Source organism: Lygodium microphyllum, chromosome 29 (assembly GCF_053477565.2).
Source record: "Lygodium microphyllum isolate KBCC chromosome 29, Lygodium_microphyllum_v1.1.10, whole genome shotgun sequence".
Classification (NCBI taxonomy): Eukaryota; Viridiplantae; Streptophyta; class Polypodiopsida; order Schizaeales; family Lygodiaceae; genus Lygodium; species Lygodium microphyllum.
Genome location: NC_141163.1, coordinates 33,665,118 through 33,682,210, shown reverse-complemented (window position 1 = coordinate 33,682,210; position 17,093 = coordinate 33,665,118).

The following is a 17,093-nucleotide window of genomic DNA, read 5'->3' as shown; positions in this document are numbered from 1 at the left end:
GACAGGGGAGAGGGAGAGGGACACAAACCTATCACATGGCACATGCCTTGGGGATCTCATCTCCCATCATCATCATCTTTCCATTGGAGGTCGAGTCGAATTGCCTTTGTCTCACCTTGCCCCACTGCTCACAAAGCAACTTAATTGGAACAACATACATAAGCCTTGGACTCAAGAACTATAGATTTGTTAGATTTTTGCAGTTCTTATAAAAGATTATGCCTATAAATATGAAACAATTTTGGCATTTTTGATAAAAAATTGAACTCTAGTGAAGTCTTTTGTTTCTAAGAGTTGTGATTTGAGGATATTAAAAACCTTGGTTCTTACCAACAAGTGATAGCTCATTCAGTAGGATGGGTGCATGCATGGTGAGAGATCATTGGTTAAAAAACCTACACCTGTGCAGCTCCATGGTGCCTCACCCTTTAAGATGAAGAAATTAGGATGAGGCCCAATCAAATAGTGCAAAAAAGATACCAAATGAGCGGCATCTCAATTGGTCAGGTGGGTGTGTGAGTTGTGGAAGGTCCAAAGTTCGAACACCACAACTGGGCAGCTTTGCTGTGCCCCATCTTTGGATGCAAAAAGGGGTGTTCTTGTTAATAATGTCCACCAAAAAGCATATAGAACACATTAACAAAAAATAAAGCAAAAGATGTTCACAGTTATGGAAAAAGCACATTGTTTTCATGGAGATTTATCTTAACACACTTGACCTTGTGGTGCTTTGAAGGTTTTAGCTATGCATATTAACATATTCAAAGTTATGTTTTATCAAGCTCCCACTTTAATAAAACTTGTGAAGTTATCTCTTTGCCAAGCTTGAACTATAAAGCAGCAAGCAAGTTGTTCAATGTAAATAAATACATATCTCATGCCTTTAGAGAGGGTTTCAATCAAGTGACCTGGATGCAATTCATATAGTGTCTCATCTTGTGGCACTCTTCACAAACTTTTGGAAACTCGAATACAAAAACCTTTGAATTTGAAACTAATTCTTTCCCCATTTTTGAATTTAAAACTAAGTCTTTCTTTTAAATTTATAAACAAAACTTCAATAAAATATGAACTTTCCAAACTTTAGCCTCATACTTGATGGTAAGTTACTTACAAACTTTGTCATTATATGACACTAAAACTTTGGTTTTGCCCTTGTAGTTACCACGACTCTACTTTTACTTTTCCAAAATTCTTCATGGTATTTATTGAAGCTCCAATTATAAATAGATAAAGTGCATTTTTTCATGGGCATTGATTCCCCTTTTCCACATACATGGTCTTATTATGTGTGATTTGCCTCCTTTGATTTGGCACTTCAAATGATCTTATGTGGCACTTAAAACATATGTATCTATAGAAATGCATTTGCCCTTAGCCTAAAGTTTGTTTATGCACCATTATTTATCATCACCTCCCAAAAAACACAGGCGTGTGTGTGTCTACACGCACGCATGCACACACACGCGCGTGCGTGCACACACACACACACACACACACACACACACACACACACACACACACACACACACACACACACACACACACACACACACACACACACACACACACACACACACACACACACACACACACACACACACACACACACACACACACACACACACACACACACACACACACACACACACACACACACACACACACACACACACACACACACACATGCACGCATGCACACGCACACGCACCCGCACCCGCACAAGCACACGCACACACGCATGCACACGCACACACGCACTCACACTCGCACGCACACGCACACGCACACGCACACGCACACACGCACACACACACACACACATGCATGGATAATGACTTGGAACTGTCATCAATACCTATGATGCAGGTTTAGATCTTTTAGTTCTCACTAATGATCTACATGTTTGGCTTGTAGGTAATAAATGGTCCCTCTCTATCTTGTTTATTGTATTATATTAATCATATAGCATTCCTCTACTATAAGGATTCCTCTTATTCCATTTTATGTAGATACTCTCAAATGTCTTTTTCAAAATTTAGAAAATATATATATTTTGAAAATGGCTTGGATGCTTTTTTTTCTATAAGGTCCATGTTTCTTTTTGTTTTGCTTTGAGATAACACACACACATACTCTCTTCCCCTCCCCCTCCCCCTCCCCCTCCCCCTCCCCCCCCCCCCCCCCCCCCCACACACACACACACACACACATATGTGCATGTGCACGGTTGGTCCTACCATAAAGGGTGAATAAGCACAACATGCCCCTTATTTAGCCAATTTCATTAATGTTGATAGATATTACTATTCAAATACTAACTATGTAAACGTTATGGTTTTATTTTTGTTAGTTTATCAACAATTTACTAGGATGGTTGCAATGATTTTTTGATCCATTTGACACTCTCATGTGTAAAGTGATACTGTTTTTCTAATGTAAATTTCTTAAATATCTAGAACTCTCAATCACAAGCTTAATTTGCAAATTTATCATTTGAGTACTTTAGATAAAAATCCAAGGGGTGTAATCCTTTATGTTAATCCATGTTGTCCATTTAGTTCACCATGAGGAATAAGTTTTTTTCAAGCACTAATGTGAAGGTATTATTTTTTCCTCTCATTCAATTCATTTGGCATCAGTAATATCTATTAGTTTTTGTACTTCATATTTTGCACATAATACTTAATCCATATTTAGGAAGGATTATAGTTGTCATTCACATGATGCCATCTTGTGATGTCTGCAAAGGTGTTTATTTCCAAAGATTGTTGACTCTAGCTCATTAAGGTATACATGCATCACCTTGAATATCACTAGAGTAGTCAACCTTATTAAGAACCTTCCACCAACATGCTACCAAGGGGTGGGTAGAAAGCTTGATCTTGGTGCTATATAGCTTGCCCACCTAGCTCGACTCTATTGCCTAGTTGGGCACCCCAAGTACCATATAATTGTCTTTGACACCACCACCTAAAACCCCTTCACAACCAGCCAAGTGGAGAGGTTACCCGAATAAAAGTACAAGTCCTTTGTCTTAGTTGCACTTCCCTTTGAGCATGAAGCTATTGAGAATCTTCATACACCTCCATCAAGGTGTTCAGGAAGTATTCCTCAACCTCTATTATGTTAGAAGAGTGTTTCATCCCACCATTGTTAGCTTGTCCTAGCTCAACATTGCCAATTTGGTAGAGTTACATTGCTAATCATTGCAATCTAATTATATTCTCATTACATTTACATCATCTTAACCTTTATTATGTTTAATATATTGCATTCTAATCACAAGTTCTTTGTAATATATATGGAATATAATTGTAGTTGGATATCACATAGTCTTGTTTTATTCTATCTTCGATTATCTAGTCTATTTCTATGAAAATAAGATGTCATTTGATGTATGTATTTTGTGGATGTTATTAGTACTTTTCTATTCACCACATAGTATTGACTTGCTAAAGGTATATGTGCATAGTATTGGTTTAAGGGTGCTAGGCGGAAGATATTTGATGTGTTAATTTTTTCTCATGAGAAAATTATAAGTAGTCATGGTTTGTAATAAATGTACTATAGCATTAACACCCAATATATGAGGATAACCTTCTCATTAGAAAAGCCCATGTTGGCTTCAATTTCAGCAATGCAAGTGGCTGTGACTTATTTCAAGAGCCTTCTAGTGTTAAGGCACCTGTACTGCTTATGCTGGCAAACCATGGTATGCATGCTAGAGATAGTGTGCCTAGAGCCAAGTAGGAGGTATATCATGCCACACATGAATATCATCCTTAGTTGACTAAGGCTATTATCTTAAACATGCGCATCAAAAGACATAGGCCTTATATAGATTAGGAATAAGACAATAAAAAGTTATATTGGCTCTTATCATCAATTGTGTGTGTGCTCAATATAAAAATCCCTTTAAAATTACTTTAACCTATATATATTTAAGAAAAATTATGAAAAACAAGTGAAAACATGAAATAAAAAGATATGTCTATTCTACAAGAAGAATGATCATTGGTTACTAGATTCAAAATAAAAATAGTTTTTCCATTTTTAGAAAGAAGATAAATGTTGAAGTATGATGAAGGGTCTTCATTCTCCACAAACAATCCTAGGTTGCTACAAGTAGAAACTATTGGTACCGCAAGTTTAGAGTTTGCTTACTTGCATCCATCTACAAGAAATCACTAGGTGAGAACCTAGGCCATATCTGTAGGACTATAGGTCTCAAAAACTCCGAGCACTTGTTATCATAGTCAATGATAACAATAATTACTATCCTAACAATCCCTAGACTAAAGTCAATTTTACAAAATTAATGATCATAGGGATAAGTCACATACACTTTCTATTTGTGGAATTTGGTCTAAATGGCTCAACTAAACCCATAGCAAATGACTACTAAATCAATTGTTGGTGGCCAACTATTAATTGTAGTCATCCATTTGTCAAAATTATTTAGGAGTTGAGCCAAAGATGAAGGTGTTGGGGGTAAAGGCGCCTCCGCCTAGCCACCCGTGTATTACTACACTGACAGTCACCGCCACTGCACACTGTAGGTGGTGGGCGCCTGTCACCGTCACTTTATTCTTTCTTCTTTTAGTGACATTTTGAATAAAGGAAGGCCCAGTCACACATTGTGACTATTGGAGTTCCCATTTCTTGTTTCTCTCTTTCTTGCTCTTGCTCTCCTTTCATAGCTCTCGAGTGCAAGCTTTGATCCTTCTCACCTTTCAACTGGTATCAGAGCTCGGCTTCCCGACTCTTGAGCTTGGCTCGTGGCATTCTCAGCTTCTCATTGACTCCCCACTCGCATTGGGTCTCCTTCCCGACAGCCATAGTTCATTCTCTTGAGCTCCTGTCACTCCCCGGCTTCTCGAGCCTATTTAGGAACCATCAAGGCATTGACATTGAGGTATTGCTTCATTATTTCAGAGTTTTACTTCAGTCCACAGGTCTAGGTAAACAGGGTTTTCACAGGTTGTGGGCAGCCATAGCTCACACCTCTTGGAACTTCCTTCACCTAGATCTTGCTTCCAACCTATCAAGGCTGGCTAAGACTTGGTGTAGGCCTTCTTTGGCTCCCATTTGTGTCCCCTTTGGGCCCCATTGTTGACACGTGGGACAGCAGACCCCCTAGCCAACTCACGTTTTTTTTGCGCATGTTTCAAAATCTGGCCCAAAAAATCACTCTTTTTGTCATATCTCGGGCATTCGGAACCCGATTCAGGCAAGGTAAGAGTCTAAGTTGGGGTTTTGGCACACTCCAGACGCGATGGTGATGTCAGATTTGCCAAATTTTGATGATAGAATATTTTGCAATAGATTTCAGGTCTGAGACAACATGTATTTGTATACCTATGGCGGCTTATGTGATGCTTCTGATGTCTATTGATACTTGATCACTGATGGATGTTATGCCTCTTATGTGAGATGCATTTGGAGCTAATTTAGCTCAGCCATTGACTGTTTTGAACAATCCCAGATCTATCCAAAACAAGGCAGCCACATGTTACTTCAATTTTATGCTTACAGGGCTTAGCATTTGATGCCTGGTTGGTGCCTATAGATACGGGAATGTATGCCTATGGTTTGTCTATGGATTTGAGCTTGGATTGAGCACTGATTTGCTCAGTTTACAGAGGTTACATGCTGCTAGAAACTTCAGGGCTGAAGCTATTTATGCTACAGTTGGGTTATGCCTATTGGTGGGGTGCCCCTGGCTACTCGGTATGATGTCATGATGTAGTTGGACTATGCCACATGTCTTATTTATGCTCCAGAATTCTTTTGAGCTAAGATTAGAGCTCAATTTGGGTTTGATTGTCACTTCTTTGCAGCTGGCATTTCATCTATGACATGGTTTATGCCTAGGCTACCCAGTACGGGTTATGATGTCTTGGTGAATGCTTTATGCTTTGGCTGTGGATGGCAGTTGTTTGAGCTCGTCTCGACATTCATTTGAGTATTCCCTTGAGCAATTGGACATTGACTTGGATTTTTGCGTTACGACTTGGCTTTTTCCATTATGACCTTGGATGCTATTGAGGCATTGTCTTGGTTACCTGTCTTTAGTACTTTGACTTGGTTTGCTTGAGTTATTGAGCTTCTTTATCCGCCTTTTGAGCCAGTGGGAGCATCTTGTATGCTTGACCAACATTGAGCAGGAAGTTTATGCTATTTGAGTATTTTACAGATACTTGAGACTTTGGGATCTCTTACACTTATATGTTGCATGGTTCATGCACTGATATCTTGGAATTGCTTTTGACCTGAGCTTGGGCTTTGCACTCTAGTGAGCATATACCTACTGGTGTCAAGTCTTGCTAGTGTTATGTATACTTTGCCCTACTGTCCAGGGGGTATGGCTACTCATTGACGGATGCTTTGGTGACATGTTTGGGTGTTTGCTCAGGGTCTTGATGACTGTTTGGTGCTGATTTATGCCCGTTTATGGCTGGTCATGTCTTGGCTATCATTTATTGAATTGGTGTAGTGATTTGGTCAGCAATTGACTCTCACAGTACCCTGCTGTCATTTATTACAGCAAGCATATAACTCCAGACTGACATGGATTTTTCATGCTGAAATATTCTAAAATGATGTACTTTGACTAATACTTGGTGGGCAGGAACTTTGGTTACACTTTTCTCGCCATTTTCTCTCGATTTTGGTGATTTTTTTGTCATTTTTTGCAGTAAACATCAAGCAACTTTGAACTATCTACAGTCTTCCAACTTGCATTATGGCGAGTTCGCCCATTGATCATGCTATTTTCAATATCACTAAGCTTGATGGTACAAATTACTCTTATTGGAAGAGCCTGATTTGACAGGTGTTGGTGCACAAATTGCAGATCAAACCTTTGAGGTTGAGCGGGCATCCGCCTGCAACTATGCCAGATGAGGAATGGCTTGAACTTGATGAGTTATGCAAGTCCCTATTGTATTATCTCTCACAGAATAGGTTCATTACAATGTATTTGAGGAAGAACGGAGTGCATGGTAGTTGTGGGATAAAATCAAGAATCTCTATGACAAGAAAAGTCCAGCGAGCCAGATGTATTGACCGAAGTAGCTTATGGATCTGTGCATGAAGGAGAATGTGACTATGTCTGCTCCCTTGAGCTAGTTCCATGCTATACTCAAGAACTTGACTTCGCAGGACATCACTTTTGCAGACGATGTCACTCCTCTTTTCTTGCTTGGTACTCTTAATGAGTCATGGGATGTATTTCGCACTGCATTATGTGCCTCTATTGCTACCTTGAAATTATCTGATGTTGAGAGTGCTCTTGTGCAGGAAGAGGTTAACCGTAAGAATTTGGATGCCTCTTGTGTGTCGCATGCTATGACAGTTAGAGGCAGGAATGATGGATATGGAAAGCATGGCAGTGGCAATGGCTATGGACGGGATTCTTAGAAATCTCGGTCCAAGTCTTGTGGGAAGTCATGTAGCAAATCCCGTGGCAGGAATGCAGATGTTACTTGTCACCATTGTGGAAAAAAGGGCCATATTAGGCTACAATGCCATGAACTACGCAATGAAAGGTGCAAAGATAAGGGGAAAGACAAAGTGCAGGATAAGTCTTCTGATCGCAGCATAGTGCCTGCAAAGTCCAGTGTTAAAATTGAAGAGATCAATGTTATGCAGCCTGAGGATGTTGATGATGATTATATCCTTGCAGCTTCTTCTAGTGCTTCGCAGATGAAAGAGATACACTCTATGTATGCACAGTGTTGGCTCTTGGACTCAGGTGCGTCCTTTCATGTGACACCTTGTGGAGAGTGGTTTCATTCATACAATACTGTTTCGGGTTCTATGCCCTTGGGTGATGACAGCTCTCTTGATATTGTGGGCATTGGTGATGTTAGGCTGCAGTTTCCTTCTGGCAGCAGTCTTGTTATGTAGGATGTACGTCATGTACTTGCTTTGACATGCAATCTCATTTCAGTTGGACAGCTTGATGATGCAGGATATCATGTATCTTTTGGAGACTTTGCATGGAAGATCACTCATGTGGCAGACTTGTGATTGCAAGAGGTGCCAAGGCTAGCAGCCTCTATCCCTTGCTTGTATCCGCTTCTTCCCTTGATCATGTTTTGTCTGTGGGTTCTATCCCACATGTATCTCTTTGGCATGCCCGTTTGGGCCATATGTCTTTGAAGGGAATGAAAATGCTTTCTGGTTTGCAATACTTACCGCCCCTTGATTATGCATGTTTTGATTCATGTGAGCATTGTCTTTATGGCAGGCAAACTAGGCCTACGTATAAGAAGTCTGGTAGGCCACGCATAAGTGAGCCCTTGGCATTGGTATATTCGGATGTTTGTGGGCCCATGCCTTGTCAGTCTATGGGTGGTGCAAAGTATTTTTTAACTTTCATAGATGATTTTTCACAGAAAGTTTGGGCTTATCCCATTAAGCTAAAATCCAATGTCTTGGCTGTGTTTCAAAGATGGCTTGCATTGGTTGAGAACTAGTCTGGGTATCGGCTAAAATCCCTAAGGACATGTAATGGGGGTGAGTACGGCTCACGTGCTTTTGAGAAGTTATGTGATGAGAGGGGTATTAAGCGTCAGTTGACCACCCCCTACATCCCCCCCCCCCCCCCAGAATGGTTTGGTTGAGTAGACGAATAGAACAATCCAGGAGCGTGTACATATTATGCTTAGCCATGCAGGCCTACCCCAGAGCTTTCGGGCTAAGGTAGTTAATACAACTATGCATATCATAAAGAGATCACCTTCTAGTGGTTTGGATTTCTAGGTTGTCGAGGAGGTATGGATTGAAAAACCTCCCTCTTATGTGTATCTCCGTGTCTTTGGATGTGAGGCATTTTGCCATGTGCCGCCTAGGGACAAGAGAAGTAAGCTGGATCCTAAGAGTGTCAAATGAATTTTCCTTGGTTATGGGGATGCAAGTGAGATAGGTTACCGTCTCTGGGATCCGCATGCACGAAAAGTCATCCGCAGTCATGATGTAGTCTTCCATGAAGACAAGATGCATAGGCATCCTGAGAGAGTTGTTGAGATCCGTAAGGTCATATTTCAGGAGGAGCTGAGAGCTCCCACACAGCCAGTTGGACAGCCTACAACTGCAGCAGATACTCATGGTCAACGTGTTCGACAGGCAGCTGGGCAGGCGGCAGAGCTTGGCGTGAGATAGTCTACTAGAGACATATGTCCACGTGATAGATTTCAGCCCTCGATGCATTATGTCTTGGTTACAGATGCAGGAGAGCATTTCACTTATGATGAGGCTATGCGCAGGGTTGACAGTCACTCATGGGAGAGGGCTATGCAGTTTGACATAGACTCCTTGCATAAGAATGACACTTGGGATTTAGTTTCCTTGCCTGAGGACAAGAAGGATTTGCCATGCAAGTGGGTGTACAAGCTGAAAAGTACCCCTGGATACCCCAAGCCGGCATACAAGGCTAGATTGGTAGCAAAGGGTTTTAAGCAGGAGCATGGTGTGGACTTTGATGAGGTCTTTTCTCCTATGGTTAAGATGACCACCCTGCACTTATTCTTGGCTTTGGTTGCTTAGCTTGACTTGGATTTATACTAGATGGATGTCAAGACGACTTTCTTACATGGGGACTTGCATGATGAGATTTATATGGAGCAGCCTAAGGGCTTTGCAGAACCTGACAGGGAGCACCTAGTGTGCAAATTGAAGAAAAGTCTTTATGGCTTGAAGTAGGCACCTAGGGAGTGGTATCATAAGTTTGATGCCTTTATGCAGTCAACAGGGCTACAGCAGGAGTGCTATGGATCCGTGTCTTTACACGAAGAAAGCTCGTGATGGTTCTTTATTGATTTTGGTACTCTATGTGGATGATATGTTGATAGGAGGGAAAGTTCATGATGAGCTAGATGCTCTTAAGGCTCAACTTAAGAAGAGCTTTGAGATGAAATATCTGGGACATGCCGCTCACATACTTGGTATGTGCATTAGACGCGACAGGCATCAGGGACTCCTCTACTTGTCATAGAGGGAGTACATTCATAAAGTTCTTGAGTGCTTCCGCATGCAGGACGTAAAGCCTATTGGCTGTCCATGCCTTCTTATGTGAAGGTATCACAGGCTGATTGTCTGCAGACAAATGAGCAGAGGACTGAGATGGCCAAGATTCCCTATGCATCCGCAGTGGGCAGTCTTATGTATGCCATGATCGCCACTCGTCTAGATATTGCCTTTGCAGTTTGTGCTGTGGCACACTATATGGCTACACCTGGCAAAAAGCATTGGGATGCCGTGAAGGGTATCATGAGGTACTTGAAGGGAACTACAGATATGTGCATATGCTATGGCATCCAGGATACATGAGTCATGGGGTACACTAACTCTGATTATGCAGGACATGCAGACAGTAGGAAGTCCACTTTCGGCTATGTATTCACCTATGCTGGAGGTGTTGTTTCTTGGATGTCTAGGGTGCAGAAATGCACGGCCCTTTCTACTACAGAGGCCGAGTATGTTGTGGCTATTGAGGCTTGCGAGGAGGCCATTTGGTTGGATCGTTTGATTGCTGACCAGTAGAGAGACGACTTGTATAGTTTTGTAGAGCAATTTGAGCAAGTACTGCGAGGCTAATGGCCTCATGGATCTTGCCTAGTGCTCGCAAGCTTTCGGCCTATACTTAGGTGATAAAGGATAGATGTGGTACACCGGTTTGTTGAATGCAATGACTTTAACACCCTCAAGAGTCTCTCTAAGGCGGGATACTCTGACAACCTCATAGTTAGATTGATGAATATCAAGCAAAAGGACAAGGAGAATATCAAAGACTACATAACCCATGTGCAGAGTCTTTTCAAGAGAATCCCAACTACCCGCAGAGAAACCTAGCGAACGAGCAGTCATAACTAGAATCCAAAGTGAAGAGCTTTCCAAGGCCTTGGTGAGCAACTCAACCCTACAAAGGGACATGATAGCTAGGGTCTTCGAAGAAGCCATACGAGTGGATGACATGCTCAAAGATAAGAGCTCAAGACCCACAACCCGAGACATCACTACTCCTAGAACCTTAGAAAGAATCCCAATTCCTAGTGGTGGATCCAACCAAGGTACCCAAGACAAAGGAATGTCGATCACAGCCAGGAGTTGGCAGACATGAACCTAGAGTTGGCTAAGCTGTAGGAGATGATGAGAAGGCCTACGTGGTCCCATGTTCAATGTGTATATTGCAGTGGAAACCACCTTCCAAATGAGTGTTAGGACCTAAGATCCTAACCTTGTGCCAATTGCAATAGGTTCGGCCATGATGCTATGCACTGCAGACTGCTGTGAAGACTCCCATATTTGAAACCTTACAACCAGCCTTACCTAGGGAATAGACCTATAATTTCTTTAGGAGAGGAGCCCCATTGGCCCTCCTAGCACCTAATGATACAAAGCCATCCATCCCTAGGATAGAGATCAATCCCACAGGCATACCTATCCCTCTTGGACCCTACATAACCCATCCACTAAGCGATGCTCCAGTCCACTACATGGAGGAGCCTAATGATGAGAAGCCATATGTGAACCCTTATGTCTCATACGACGAAGAGGGCAATCGAGTTCTCATGGACTATTGGCCAGTGTCGGTGATGGTGTTAGGAAGAGGGAGAGGTAGAGGCTTAGGAGGGCAAACCCAAGAACTAATTTCTTGTCGGACTTGTGGTCACCCAAGACACATTTCCTCGTGTTGCCCCAAGAGGGAGCAAGAAAATTGAGATAAGACTGATCTTAGACGCGCTAAGATGGAATCACTCACCTTTTAGCTAATTACTCTAGACGAAAGCCACCATCTAGTTCAACAATTATCCCATCTATTCCCCTGGGGCTATTTGGCATCGAGACACACGACGGGGAGGCCACGTCCATCCCATTGCATGTCATGACTCATGCACAGACGAGGCAGGCCGACATATCATTGCCAGGGCCTAGCAACCTGGATGCAACCTCAATTGGAAAGAAAAGTTGTAGGCAAAAAAAGAAGAGAAGTGATGGAACGGTTGCACTGAAAATTGAGAGTGCAGTGATACTGCCTGTCGAAAAGGAAGTTACAAATGCTAAGGCCAAAACATCTGCTCCAAAGACAATTGAAAAAGGGAATGCTAAGGTAGGCAAGTACGCCAACGTGAAGCGCCAACTTGAAGCCATAGAAAATGTCAAGGAGTGGGTAGGAGAAGCCCAAGAACACCTAAAGGATGTTGAGCCCATCTTAGAGGATAACATGGATGATCTCTCTAGCATGAGCACATCAGTCTCTCCCACACAAATGAGAGGTGCATTTGCACCTCAAATTGTGTTGCCTAGACAAAGCCTAAATACCACGGGCCCAGCACATTAGTTGAGACTATGGGCCAAGAAGCACATAATTAGGGGATAAGCAAGCAATGAGCAATCTTCTCACAACATTGGTGACCACCCATGTAACCTTGAGCTTAGGATACTTGCTTTAGTAGCAGCTGATGCTAAGGCAGGAGCTAAAGCACTAGGTGGAAGGATCGGGGGAGCAAGCTGTCGTCAACTTGCAAGACCAAGATGCGATAATGCAAATATCGATCCTAACGCTGCACTCAATGCCCAAATAATTGGATATTAATGCTTTTTGGGAAGGCACCAAAATTCACGCAGTCTTACTAGTCCTAGCTCTAGGTGACACCACAAGGAAAGGGATTGTAGACATGTGGCCATGAGTCAGTGTACTGAGCCATGCAGTACTCTAGGCTTGGGGTAACCCACCTAGCAAGGATGCCATGTTCAATGCCACAGTAGCTAACAGAACGAAAGTGAAGCCATCTAGAGTGCTGAGAAATTGGCCATTGAATATTGCAGGAGTCACGGCTCTTTGTGGACTTTATAGTCATGAAAGGAGTGGACTACGATATCCTGTTAGGCCGACCATGGATGCGCAACGTATGAGTCATAGAAGACTGGGGTAATGGTTTGATCTTTCTAGGTAATTGAATGGAAGCGGTAAGAGTGGAGATAGATACTTAGAAGACTACATCAAAAAATTGACCTAGACACCATCTCGACTATGCTCAAGGGTGATGCTCAGGTTAGGAAATATTGCGGGTCATTGACTAAGTATATCCCTTGCCCGCAGGATGAGCGAGATTGGATGCATATGTTAGCCACAATCGATCTACCATTCTTGGACAATGAGGGATACAAGCAAGCTGCTAAGGCAGTCAGTAAGCTCAAAGACACACCCTCAATGCCAATCTACATGATGGCTAGGAGCTCACATGGGCGACCCGTCTCTATCTTGTTTCACATCCCTAATAACAAACAAGACCTCCACAATATCTTAGAGCACTTGACAGAAAAATTAGTTGGTAACCCAATTGCAAATCTTAAACCACTCAAGGACCTCTTGGATGAATCCAAGTGGCGATGGACCAAGGTGCATGACTTAAACTTGATGTACGATTGGGCCTTAACCCACCACTGACGACAAGGAACCGCACATGGGAAATGACAAGCAGTCAGATGAGGACGAGTTTGACGATGAGTACAAATACTATTGTTCCTTCAATGATGAGAGTGGAGAAGAGATCAATAGTATAGAGTACGACACAGAGGGGCATGAGATTGAATAAATATGGGCAAAATCCAAACCATAGAAAAAGAGCATCTTCACAATTGTGAAAGAATTCATACAAATGGGTTGCAATCGCATTTGGTTGGAGCACATAGGAGCTATTAATACACGAATGAGCGGGTCTTGCTACCCGACCAAGTGCTGCACCAATACTCAGAATGGAATCACCATCTGAGCTACGACCATTTGAGCTATGACCCCTTAGAGAGAAGCTCTTCTAGTGAAGATGGAGAGTTTGACTCCAAGTTAGAGGTAAGCTTGGATAGTGACCCTGAGATAACCCGACCACCTTAGACCAAGCACACCAAAGGGGACCAACTAGTTCACCTTAGGTGCCGAAGGTTGAAGGAGGAAAAGAGAAAACAGCTTAGGGATCCATAGGCTGAGGAGCAGAGGAAGCTGCAAGACATGCCAAACCGATTCATGAGATTCAAGAAGGGCGATAGGGTAATGGTCTTGCTAGGGGCCAAAAGATGAGGGCAAGCGAGCGAGCCTATAGAAGGACCTGCCAAAGTCAAGGAGGTCAACCTAGCTGAGGAAGGGGAGACACCCTGACCTATTTTTTTGACCAATGACTTGACCAAGGAAGAGGAGGTGACTCTCATTGCTCTCTTGTGAGAATACATAGACATATTTTCCTGGTCCCTCAACGAGCTAAGAGGGATAGATGTGAATGTAGTGACTCATAATATCTCAATGACATTTGATGCAATGTTGGTCAAAGAAACGACCATACCCAATGAGTCCCAAACATACTCACTCTGTCAAGGAGGAAATCGCTAAGCTACTGAGAGTAGGATTCATTTACGAGATTGAGCACACGGACTAGGTGCCACCCATAGTGATTGTAATAAAGAAGAAAGAAAAAATCAGAGCGTGCAACAACTACAAGATAGTCAATGCTGCCACAAAGAGAGACAATTATCCTCTACCATACACTAAGCATATGCTGGAGATGGTGTCTGGTAAAGAGGCCTATAGTTTCCTAGACGGCTTCTTCGGATACAACTAAGTACAAGTACATCCAGATGATAGGCACAATACCGCCTTTGCTACTGAGTGGGGCGTCTTTGCCTATGTAGTCATGCCCTTTGGGTTGACAAACGCACTAGCCACATTTCAAAGGCTCATGTGTGCCATTTTCAAAGACATGCTTAGAGGTATTTGTTGACGATCTATGTGTCCACTCTACTTGGAAGGCACATCTGGACAAGCTTCGAGCAGTCTTTGATAGATGTACACTATATCGTCTCTCGCTGAACCCCTTGAAATGCCACATCTAGGTGAAGCACGAATGTATCCTAGGGCATGTGGTGTCAAAGAATGGCATTGCCACTTCCTTCTCTAAAGTCGGGGCTATCATTGATCTTCCATCCCACCAATCGACTACAAGGGAGTCTAGTGCTTCCTTGGCCATATAGGGTACTATCGATGATTTGTGTTAAACTATGCATTGGTCGCTTGGTCTCTATACAAATTGTTGGTGATATTTGAATGGAACAAGGAATGATAGCGTGCATATGGAGAACTAAAGAAGGCTCTAACCATGTCACCAATCTTATGATCCCCAGACTGGACCATAACCTTCCATGTTCATATTGACGTCTCAAGTCTTCCGTGGGGGTTGTGTTGTGCTAGCCAGGTGAACACAATTTAGACTATCTAGTGAGCTTTGCTAGAGTAGACAACTCACGAACACCAAGATGAACCGCTGGATAGGGCATCACGGACAACTTTCCTGATGCACATCTGTTTAACCTATCTAGTGAAACAAACTTGTTTAGAGCTGACTTGATGCCATACTGGGCAGATGACATAGTCCAAGTCCTGGAGCACGGACTACCTGAAAGACCTATTGAGAAGGCCGGAATTAGGGAACTCGTTCCCAAAATCCAACCCTATCAATTGATTGTAGGACAACTCTATAGGTTAGGGCAGCTGATGGCTTGCTATGTAGATGTGTGTGTGAACATGAGATGCATGACATACTTGTTGCAGAAGCACATGACCGAATTGTAGGAGGACACTTCAGCAGAGACACGACAGCCTGTAAGGTGCTGCAATCTCAATTATGGTAGCCTACCCTTTTTTGAGATGCGATGCGATTTGTAAAGCACTGTGATGAGTGCTAATGGACCAAAGTACCCATTCACAAAGAACAAAATGGAGCTCAACCCAATCATTGTAAGACAATCATTCGAGAAATGGAAACTTGACTTCATTGATCGATTAGTTCTACGACATAGTACTCTTAGGCCAAGTATGTCGCTACCAACTACCTTACAAAGTGGGTAGAAGCATGAGCCACAAGGAAAAATGATACGAGAACCACCGCTAAGTTCCTTTGGGAGCAGGTGATCTCACTATTTGGCTACCCCATAGAACTCATTAGTGATCAAGGCACGCACTTCATTAATGAAGTGATCACTCACCTCTTGTCAATCTTTTTAATCATCCATCAAAAATCCTCACCCTACTACCTTGAAGAAAATGGTTAGACTGAGTCTACTAATAAGTTCTTAGTGAATGTCCTGACCACAGTGGTCTCTACCTCGTGTAGTGATTGGGACAACAAGTTGATGGGAGTCTTATGGGCCTATCAAACAGCCTATAAAACAACGATAGGACTGACTCCCTTCAAGCTAGCTTAGAGGACTGAAGCCATTTTACCTGTATAGTTCCTTGTCCCAAGCTTGAGAATAGCCACCCAAGAGAGATGGGATGGAAAGGAGGCATGGATCGACCACCTGATCGAACTAGAACACTTGTTAGGGACTCGACTTCTAGCCACCCATGCATTGATTTGCGAAAATGCATGTTGCAAGAGTTGGTTTGACAAACACATCAAGCAGCGAGGATTTGAACAAGGTGACGTAGTGTTGTTGTACTCAATAAAATTCCATAAACATAAGATGAAGTTTAGGGGATTGGGACCTTTTCGAGTCCGCACTATCAGCCAAATCAGTAGTGTAGAGCTTGAGACCCTCAAGCAAAAGGGCATAGGCTCCTTCAAAAGGAGCCGCATAAAGAAGCACTACCCTTCCATGCACTCATTGCACGATCCTCCCATGCTAGAACCCCCTGTCAAAGTCCGAGTCACCACATTTATGGAAGTTGAGGAAGAATATGAGGAGGCAGTGGCACTTGTATGCCTGCGTATAATGGTCACTGCCCAATAGACACATACCTTCAACACATTGATAGATGAGGGAGTTGATTTCAATATCTTAACTCATGATCATTGGACTCAAATTGGCCGCCCACAACTACAACCTACCAATGCCAAACTCCACCCATTTGGGGGTCAATCGTATGCCCTTCTAGGAAGTGTAAAGCAAGTGCCTCTATCGAGTTTGAAAGCATATCCATGGTCTTTTATGTTTTGCCAAACACAAAAGATGCTATTCAAGAATCACTATTAGGACACTCATTTCAAAAGCAAGCACATTGTATTGTTGACTACGACTCACAAAGCATTCACTT